This window comes from Falco peregrinus, chromosome 11 (genome assembly GCF_023634155.1).
Source record: "Falco peregrinus isolate bFalPer1 chromosome 11, bFalPer1.pri, whole genome shotgun sequence".
Taxonomy (NCBI): Eukaryota; Metazoa; Chordata; class Aves; order Falconiformes; family Falconidae; genus Falco; species Falco peregrinus.
Window position 1 is genome coordinate 28,828,006 of NC_073731.1, and position 10,700 is coordinate 28,838,705.

At 51.0% G+C, this 10,700-nt stretch overlaps 1 long non-coding RNA gene across 6 annotated transcripts in view; it reads right to left on the minus strand.

Moving 5' to 3' along the window:
* The window catches only part of LOC114014055 (uncharacterized), a 28,449-nt gene extending 25,290 nt beyond the window's left edge, over positions 1 to 3,159 (minus strand). For 2 of the 6 annotated variants that reach the window (XR_008749200.1, XR_008749196.1), the window contains exon 1: positions 2,165 to 3,029. This is a non-coding gene — a long non-coding RNA (uncharacterized LOC114014055). Of the gene's footprint in view, positions 1 to 2,164 lie in introns of all 6 variants that reach the window. The other 4 variants (XR_008749201.1, XR_008749199.1, XR_008749198.1 and 1 more) reach the window with 4 other exon arrangements.
* Positions 3,160 to 10,700: the final 7,541 nt, after the last annotated feature.

Below are 10,700 nucleotides of genomic sequence, written 5' to 3' on the forward strand. Positions count from 1 at the left end.
ACACGTTTACAACTCCATAGTCCATCTGCACACCCAGAGCCCATCAGCCTTCAGGGAAACTTTGTGGTTTGGTGGGTCCTGAGCTAGGGAGCAGACCTGCATCCTCCAGGAACACATCACTGCATCCCTCCTCACCCAGAGGAGGAACTCATCTGCCCACACTGGGACACTTTTCTTGTAACTGTCTCTTGTGAGCCCCCTCCCAGCCCAAGCACTTTCTGCTGAAGTCAACACCAAAGATTTAGCTCTGACTACAGCACAGCTCCTGCCTTTATACTGCCAGTGCTGCAGGTAATACCTCACTTTCCAGGGTAAGGGGCTTTGCTACTGCACAAAGACCAGGAGATGGTACCTGCTCCAAACAGCTCAGTCTAATAGATAGAGACCTACTGTCCTCAATTTATGGAGAGTCAGTCAAAGCTCAGGAGAGAAAAGGATTTTCCTGAAAAGTCTGTGAATGTCCTCAAGACCGCATGCGTCACCACACTGCACCACCATGCTTCTGCACCCACTCAGCACCACTGACCTGCACAGCATTGTCTCTGCACCACCGAGCAGCACTTACTCTGTGGCAATTAATCTTCTGACATCCAAAATCCAGCCCTGTCACATCACTGCTGGACTGCAGGATAAGGAGCGGCAGGTTGCGATGACTGAAGCCTCATTTAAATGCAGCATGCCCACCCGCAGGAACTGCAAATACACCACATGCGAAGGAAGCAAAGGGATTGCTCTGAATGCTCAAGGCAGTTTAAAGGGAGCAGGCATGGAAGTTTTGCTTTAGCAGAGGCCCTGCAATCCAGCTGACACATCCAAACCCTCCACCTGGGTTGCATCCTCACTTGGATCAACACTTCGCTCCTTACAGGGTACTTCCTAATGATCTATTGATTGCAGCAGATGTCCCAGCAAATGTGTTACAGAGGGAACAACAGCCCAGGAGCAATTGCAAGTTTGCACGCTAACGCCCCACTGTTCAGTGTGAAAAGGAAAATTAGTTTTGAAGAGGGTAGGTTATTGGCAGGTCAACATGATGCTTGTCATTCTGGCACCAAGCAGCCTACCTCAGAGCAGGGGTAACATGAGCAGGTGCAGACAGCCTCCCTTCCACGATCCATCCTCAAAACCGGCATCACTGCCTAGCTCAGCTTCCCAAGGCTCCTGCTACTCTCCCAACATACCTCTGCCCTCTTCCAACAACATCACTTGGCAGCCCCAGCTCTGCCAGGGCGAGTCCCATCCCCAAACCCACCTGCCTGCCAGCCCCGGGCAGGAGATGACCCCCTGGTGAGCATGGCCAGCCAGAGCAGTGGGGCTGGGGAGCACGGCGAGGGGCAGAGCAGCTCGGCCACGCAGAGAGGGGCCTGCCAGGTGGCATTATTTGGGAGCAGGCTCTGCTGAGGAGCGGAGCAAGGACTGGATTTCTATTCCGGGGCAGTTTGTGCTTCCTGTTTGGTGCAAGAGCCTCAAAGGGGAATTAGCATTTACAGGGCTCCGGTCACGTCATCCCATTGTTCCCATGCTGTCAGGAGGCTGCCAGGGGAGAGGAAGAGAGAGACAAAGCAAAAGGCACCAGTAAAGTCGGTGATTTTCCACCTCCTGCTCCGGGAGCAGCGCAGAGAGGGGTGGTCAGAGGGCTGGGAGCACAGCTTCTCCCTCCCCAGGCATCTTCTGACAGCAGAAAAGCAAAAAGTACAGCAGAAGGTTTTCTTCTCTGGCAATCTAGAAGTTGCAAATGCGCTCTAAAGTCCTTGTAGATCCAATGACAGGAGCTTTAAAACCTTTTGAGGGATGTCAGCTTCTCAGATGGTTCAAAGCCATCCCTTCTCCAAAGCCATTATGTTTTCCGATGGACACAGATCAATGTCACACCACAAGGATGCCTGGAGCCCCCTGCAAAGGGAGGGCATGCCAGCAGGGTCCCAGTGCAGCCCAGGGGGAGGGAGCAGACCCCTCCATCCCACCCCACCCTGGTCACACACATCAGTGGGGACAGACAGGAAAGCAGAGGCCAGGAGGGAGAAGCAAACAGGGGTCTCGCAGAAGGGATTTCTGGAGAAGAGGGGAATGGGGGGCAGAAGGGTAAAGCAGATGTGGCAAAGGGAAGGCAGGAGCTCTCAGCAAGCAGCAGCACAGCATGAACAAATGCCATTTGGGGACTTACCTCAGGATGTTGCTCTTCAGTGTCACACAGCATCCCTACTACAGAGGAAGCCAATCTGCTCTTGATGCCAGGAAGGGGCAGAGACAGCAGAAAAGTACACCAAGAAAAGACCCTGCATCAACACTTAAACCACAACCAAAGGCAAGACCTTTTACAGGCAAGACCAGCCAGGCTGAGGGATGTTAGTAAATCTCTCTCTGTTGTCTCTCATTATGTTCTTCACCTGTGCCAGGAGACACCTGCATCTCCTACGGCTGCATGAGAATGAATGCAATACAGGTGATGAAGCACCACCAAGATGATAACGTAATGGGGGCTATGCAAGTTCCCACAGAATTAAAACTTTCTGTTTCAACCCAATCAATAGCAGAAACTGTCTTGCTGATCGCTTTTTCCTAGATTTTGTACTTGTTTCCTGAATTTGTACTTGTGGGACCACCTTGACTTAGTGCCGGTTGCATCTCAGGCATCGTTTTTCCATGGGTCAGGACTCAGTCTCCCCCATAAACAGCATGAAAGCAGGCTAAGCATTTTAGGCAAAATGTGAGCAAGCCCCAGCCTCCAAGTTTTAACAATCCGCTTCAGAGAACTCAGAATTTCACCTGCAGTACTTGCTGACCTATCGAGCAATCATGTAATGCTTCACTGAATGAGAACTTCTGCTTCTCTATACCTTTGGCATGGTTTTATACGTGATGTTTTAATATTTTTTGTTTCCTTTCCCCATTTCATTTCCTCTTTAAAGTCCAAGACAACTGCCTGCGTGCAAGGATAGCAGCTGTTTTATTCCTGGAATTAGCAGTCCGTTACCGGACAGACAAACACCGGGCTTTCTGCAGGAAACTCGGTTTTCCTGATTTGTTGCTGTTTTCCTTAGGCTGAAGCTAATATCTACTTAAAGCCAGAACAGACATTTGGGGGTTTGTCTATGGAAAGAAAGAGTTCACTCCTTGTCAGCAGCAATGCCCATCCTTTCAGAAACAGAAATATTTTCACTCTTTGATTTCAGCAAGACATTTTGGCAGCATTACGAATCCAAACCTTTGGCAGAATCGCACAGGCAGGGAGACAGAAAGAGAGACTTCATTGAAATATGAAGAGCAAAGGGGATTGCAGCTCAGCGTCGCACGAAGGGCGCGGGAGTCCTTCCCAGAGGTGTTTGCGGAGCCCGTGCTGCACAGGCAGCGCGGGGAAGGGCTCAGGCTGCAGTACCTTGGGCTTGTGCAGTCCCGTTGAACAGTTCCTCACATCGCAACTGCTACACCTCCATAAGCAGCCTGCAGTATTGCAACACTTCATACCTACACACACACAAAGGGGGAAACCCATTCTGGAATTTGGGGATTTCTATTTTTGACCAGCAGCAAAGCCATGGAGAGAGCATCATACATGTACCTCCCCTGTGACAGCCAACAGCTCGCTAGGAAATTATTAAAGTCGCAGCTTCCGTGCATGGGGAGGCTCCTTGGGTAGCCAAAGGGCTATTTCAGAGGGCTAGAGGAAAGCAGAATTGTGCTTGCATCGCCACAAGCCTGTGGGAAGCAGAACAAATGCTGTGACAAAGCTTATTTTTTGCCTCCAGGAGGCAGGAGACCCAGTTAAGTCGAAATGTGCTCCAAATAGGTGCTGAAACCTTCTGGTGCTGATCCAGTGCTGAGTGAAGCTTCTAAAGACGTGAAGTTTTCCCATCCCTGGCTATATTTATCTCCAGCCTTGCCTGAGCCGCTGCCTTGAGCAGTGAGGGGACAGACACACGGTGCTGCTGAAAGGTGCGGCAAAGGCTCACGGCCTCTCACAGAAAAGCCCAGCACCGTTTTCTGAACGGAAGGGTGCATTGCTTAAAAAATCATAGTCTCCTCACTTCCAGTTTGGCATCTCACCTCAGGTCTTTACAATGACCCTCCCAGGAAAGGCAGGTGATGCCCTCTGGTCAAGACTGACCACCGTCCTCCCCTCGCCCTGCTGCTCACCCGCCTCCCTGCTGCCCTTGCCTCTCCTCTACGTCCATGTGCAGGCTTTGGCTGGCCCTCCAGCCTACGTGCCTCTTGCAAACGTGGCCCTGCGCACTTACTCATCCCTTGTATCTGCACAAGCCCGCTCGGGAAGATTACTCACATAATTAAGGGCCCAGCTACCCTGCAAGCATAACCATGCCTTTGCAGCTGGTTTGCAATCCCCTCGCCTGACCTCGTTGCCACAACACCGGGGAGATACAACTCCTCCACCTTCCCCCGTGCTTGTCATGATTTTGACTTTGCAGCCATGACGGAAGGCAAAGCACAGCCAACTTTCCACACCACTACTTTAGCTCTCAAAAAATTGTCCACGCCAGCCATAGCAGCCTGCTCCTCCCCTACCAAAGTGCCATCAAGCCTCCCCATGAAGGTTAACTCTCCTCAGGTCTCGCCAAATTCTCACTGGCTCTAGTGAAGCCAATGCCCTCCATCAGCCACCCTGTGCACCCTTTGTCCCAGGTGCCCGACACCCAGGGAAGCAGATCCCACTGCAGCACAGGCCCTGGGGCTGGGGTGATGCTCACGATGGGGAGAGCTGAGTGAGCAGCCAGGTGCCAGCTGAGGCCAGGGAACACGGGCAGTGCATGCCAAGGCATCCCTGTAGATGTGAACTTGGATGGAAACACAGAGGAAAGCGGTGCCTTCAGGGAACTAAGCAATGCCAGGTGGCTAAGCCACCGCACAGAGAGGTGGAAGGGATGCAGGACAGCGATTCACGTTGGATGCCCACCATCATCTACACTGTAAGGGCAGTGAGGAATACCTAAGCAGGTACTGCCCAAAGATGATATACAAGTAGTTGACAAGGCCAGTAGCAAAGCAACAAGCATTTGTGTCAGGGCAGACAGACTTTTAGGGCTGACAATGCCTCTGAGAGCTGGGGAACAGCAAGTCACAGGTGAAAATGGGGAGAAGACAAAGAGAAAGAGCAAGAGTGGAGCCTCAGCATCTCATCCTGCCCCATCCGGGAGCCACCAAAGGCTACCTGAGCCTTTGTGAGGTAAGTGCACAAGGCTGGGAGAGCCAAGCACAAGCATCTGCAAATCAGGTGTCCAGATAAAAATGGCAATAGATGTGATTTTGGCATTGAGTTTTTCCAAAAAAAACCACAGAGTGAGCATATTTTTAAGCATGCACTTTTGTGTTGGTTTTCTGCTTGTTTTAATATGACCTGGGTTCTCTTTTCCTTCCATTTCTGAACCTTCAGCATACTTTCTAAAGGTTTTCTCTGGAGGGTTAAAAAAAAAAAAAAAAAGGCTGGAAACATTCTTTTTCATTTAAAAGGAAGCTGAGACTCCCTGACAATGGGATGACTCCAGAAGCTGGGCTTTTAAGGACACTGAAAATTACAAGACTCCTGATAAAATCGTAGGAGTTGGCAAGGCTGTATTTCCTCTGAACAATTATGATTTCTTTGCCTGTGGGTATCGCAGTGTTGAAATGCCTCTAAAGTTCCTGCTATGTCATTGAATTTGCATGCATTTCTTTTCAGTTCCTTCCTTCTCCAGCCCCTGCCAGAGAGCAGACATTCCTGAAAATCAACTAACCGCACTCCCATAACTTTACAGCCTGAAGACCTTGAAGCAAATGAGCCTTGAAGAGTAATTGTAGCATTACAGGCACCAAATGATGCTGAATTATGCAGCACTTAGCGGACTTTGCTTAGTGGATTGATATGGGGAAAAACGTTGGAAAACATGAGAAAAAAATCACTTCTCCAAATGATACGGGAATGCTAGCAAAAGCTTTCACTGCTTTCAACTCTATTGGTAAAAAAAATGGGATTCTTCCTTCAGCTGCATGATAGGGCTGGACCAGAGGAATCTCATTTTAAACAGTTAAACCTGCGCTGGCAAAGGACCTCTGCTTTTAGAGAACATTTCAACCCACCATATTTATACACCCTGCTCTGGAGCACCTGCGTTGCTGTAGGAGGTGCCGAGAGTGACCACACGCTGAATCCAAGCACTTCAGGTAACACGCATCAGTCAGGATGAACCAGCCTTGGAGGCAGGTGTGAGCCAGTGTTTCCTTTCTGTGGCTCAGATGCTGTGGGATGCATGGAACTTAACCAAGACGCATCTTCCTAGCTTGATAAATTATCTCATAGTGACTACAAGAAATTATTTTCTTTTTTTTTTTTTGTTCAAAAAAATATTTAGAAAACATCTCAGGAGCATTATCGCTAACAAGCCAAAAGAAAAACAGCAGCAATAGAAATAACGAAAGAAACACAATGGATATGTGGTCAGTGATGCCGGGTGATGTATGCTCATTGCAGGGGGGTTGGACTAGGTGACCTTTAAAGGTCCCTTCCAACCCAAACCATTCTATGATTTCATATATATGTTCACTAATCACTGACCATCTCTATGTGTTCACGTGCAGGGTATTGCTGCACACTCTGTGAATGGGCTTCAGTATTGTTATTATTTCTGTTCTTTACATGTAGGAATCAAGCTGAAATTAAGCGTTAATTAAGAAATTAATGCAGAAGATAAGCAGCTTGCTCAAGATCATGCAGGTAACAGGGGAGGACTGAGGGATGGGAAGTAGGTGTTCCCCCAAACAGACCATCACGTGGTAGTGGCTTCCTACCAGCACCTTAGCATTGCATAGAACCTGTAAAACACAAGGCTGCTGTGACGTTTGGAGGTCCTCTTCCCCAAAACTTTGACATTTGTAATGGACAAGAACTTGAGCGAAGGTGGGAAGGGAATAGAGGAAAATCTTTGTAGGCCCTCATCTCTGCTTCACAGGTGCTGGTTAGCAGGGAGAGCGATGGACGGAGTGGTGGGAAGAGCAGAAGCTTTGATGGATTGACCAAGAAATCCTTGTGCCACAAGTACGTGATGTGCCCAGCCTTCCCGGCTGGTGAAGATCGGCAGCACATGGCTTTGGTGTGCCATGCTGTGATGCCACAAGAGCAAATAACTGTGCCACTCACAGAGCATCACTTCACCCCAGAGTATAGACTCCGTGCATCCCCAGGCTGGGGGAAGCGCACTGGGTTTCCCAGTACTTCCCACCACGCTGTGCCACATCCTTCATCCTCCTTCCTGAGCTTCCCACACTGGCTGGCCAGCAGGGAAAATAGCGAGCACCAGGGCTTACCGCTGCATGCGATGAAGCAAGAGTTGGAGGGAGGATGGGGAGGAGGGAGGGGTAAGTCGGTGACGGTCTAATTAAGGAACGTATGATAACGCCTCACGTCGGCAGTCAGGCTGCTGGCATTTCCTGGCCACGGGATGCTGCCAGCTTTGCCACCTCTGAGCTTGCCTCCGGACACTGGCCGCAGCCCCACTGGGCTGACGAGAGGTGTCCAAGTCCATCGTCCCACCTGCGTGTGTGCAGGGAGGTGGAAGCAGAAGCTTTAAGTTACCTTTTGCCTCGCCACTCACTGCTGGGTGTTCAAACACAGGTGTCTGCTGCTGTTGACACTGAGTGATAAGTGGAGACATTTTTTCCATTGGAAAGAATCTCAAGAATTTCCCTGTTCTCTTTTTATTCTTTTTTTTTTTCCTTCTGCGTCGTGGTAAAGAGCCTGTTACCGGGGTGGAGTGGGGTGGCTGGCATGAGGCAGAAGTCGGACGGTGCTTATTTAAAAATTAGATCCCTGCTCCGTTCCCTTCTCACAGGCACAGCCACTCCAGCCCCAAGCTTCAAACACCTGTTTTAAATTAAAGTCCTCCTCCTTTTCTGCAACCCCAGCCACCTCTAGTAGCTGGTCCTCAGTGCTCTAGCCCCTGACTTGTAAGCTGGTTTCCCAAAACAGCGGCCAGCAGCCACCTCTGGGGATTAATTATCCCTCCAGAAGCAGAAGGAGCTGCGGCTCCTTTGGTACTGTCTGCACTGCTGAGGCTGAATTTGCACCTTCGCATCCAGGCTCGCCGTTCAACCCCCTCCTTGACCCCCTCAAAGAGAAGAGTACAACGCTCACAGCTTGGGGTGGCAGCTGGGAGAGAAGTGTTTGGATGTCAAATGTAAAAGCAACGCCTTCCCTAAAGGGAAAAAGCAGGCAGGAGCTGGGAGAGGGGCCCCTTCCCTCCCTCCTTGCCTGTCTCAGGGCACTGACCTGACACCATAAAACAACCCAGGCCCCGCCATGCCGTTACCAGAAAGTTCCTATTATTTTTTTGATTATGCTTACCCGTGTCTCAGCTCTATGTTTCAGGTCATTTCTTATGTCATTCAAGCTGGTTAGATTTTTTTCCTCCAGGAGAGATCAGGCCTGCCTTGCTGTGGTAACCCTGGGGAGCAGGGGGAAGACCCAGTGACACCCCCCCACACACACGTGCTCACATGCCCTCCCTGGGCACCACAGGGAAACCTCGCCTCACGAGGGGCTAGCTGAACATCCACATGCACACGTGCACACACATGTGAGTGCAAAGACAAGATGCTGAGATGCTCCCACGTGCACGGGCATGTCACTGCCCATGGGATCACCACCGGGCAGTGCTGCCCTCCCCCTGCCCCTTGCTTTCCCTGGATTTTGTTGGAAAGCACAAGCGCCACCAAGGCACCTCCAGCCCTCCTGCTGGTACCCGTGCCTGAGTGCATCTCTCCCTCTCGGGGCGACGGTGACACTAATAAGCAGGCATCATCCCTGCCAGAGGATGGAAAATACGAATGTTCTAAAAAAAACCCTGGTGCAGTGGAAAGCCAGGCGCAGGGGGACTAACCAAGCACCCGGGGACACCAGCTTAACTAATGCATTTGACGGGGCTTGGCCATCGCAGAAGTGACTAATTGCCTGTCTCCAGCTCCTCGCAGCAATTAGCAGCTCTGGTTATCAGCCACCTTCTTCCCTGGGAGCTGGGGGGGCATGGGGTGCCCACCACTGTGTTTCCTGGGAGCCTGGGCCAGCAGAAAGCCAGTCCACCCAGCAGGCCTTATTTTCACAGGTTATGTTATGAAACCCCCAAACCCTCACTGCAGTGCAACGTTGGCCTCTCTTGATGCATCTGCCTGTGGGCTGGGGAAATTTTGGCAGCAGTGAAGCGGGAGGGGTTGAGGTCCTTGCTGCAGACGCTGCCAGCGCTGCTGGAGAGCATGCAAACCTGGGGTCCAAAACTCATAAACTCCCTTTTTTCTTCCCAGATTTATACCTCCTTTCAACCCCAGCCCACTGTTTGGGGCTGCACATCCTTGCCCTTGGGACCCTGGGAGCTGCCCCGTGCATCCCTCCCATCCCAAGGGAGGAGGGTGATGAGGGCTGCAAGAAAAAGGCAAACAGGCATGTTTTGAACAGAAGAATAAAAAGGCCAAACCACAGATGAAATATTACCACTTCAAGGGGGAAAAATAGATAATGACATTAGTCACCACCCAGCAAATGACCTATAGCCTCCTCAGCCTGCAGTGGAGGCTATGAGAAGCCTTCCATCCTCCTCCTCCTCCTCCTCCTCTTTCTTGTCCTCCTGTCCCTGTTCCTGCCTGTTTATGATATGGCTTATGACAAAACAACTTATTAAAGGAATTACGTAACTGAGCTCCTAACCCTTTCCATGCTGGATTTTTCCAAAGCCTTATGCTTATTGGGTGCTGGAGACACCAGCGACCAGTCACAAGCCCAGCTGTGTGGCTGGTTGTTGTTGGGTTTTTTTTTAATGAGCCTTCAGCTCCTTAATTGCTTGCATGCTTTGTTGGGAAAGCTCAGTCACATGGGTGCAAAGGTAATCCAGGAAAAGTACTATCAGCATGCCCAATTACAGGGGCTGGCACTGCCTTTGGTATTGAACTCTGCCCACAACCTCGGGACCAGCATCCCAGGAGGTCACTCAGCAAAAGGGCATCTTCACAGTTCTCAGTGCAGACTGGCGCTGGCTCTCCAGCTCCTGGTCCACGTGCCCTGCAGGAAACGGCTCATAGCAGAGCCCACATGCCCTTTGCCCTGGGATTGTCCAGGAAGCCCACGTGATGGCCAAGGAGGTATGCGGGAGCCTGTGCCTAGGTACCGTATACTGCTTTCTGAAATGCCTTTGGCTGCCTGAGGCACCTACCCAGGGCTGGCAGATATGGTCCAGGACCTACCAGGGGAGCATCCTCTTGCAGAGGCAGCCATACCTTTACTGTGCACCACCCAGATGCACCAGGACACCGGACAGACCTCCCCAGGTCTGCCACCCCTTGCCAAGGGCTCACCATCAGCGGGGACCAGCCGTGCCCTGACTGGTGCGGTCGCTTCGATTCCATCTGGGAAGTTTGGACCAGCGGCTGGTTTCCACAGGCCACTTAGGCTGCACACCCCCAGTAACTCCCAAGGGACCAAGCACGGTGGCAGGTTTTGAGCCAAGCACCGTACAGACGCAGCGTAGAAAGCATGTCACGTGTGAGCGTGTGCTTGCATGGAGCACACGTGCATGAAGCAGCTGGGTGGGTGAGCCACGCTCCCACGTGCTGTGCATCAGGTCTGGAAGAAAATCATTACCTACTATTTCAGTTTGCTTGTTTCAGGCTTTGCTCCAATTTCTGTAAAACCAATAAAATCACCTGCAAAAAAACCACCAACAAAACCC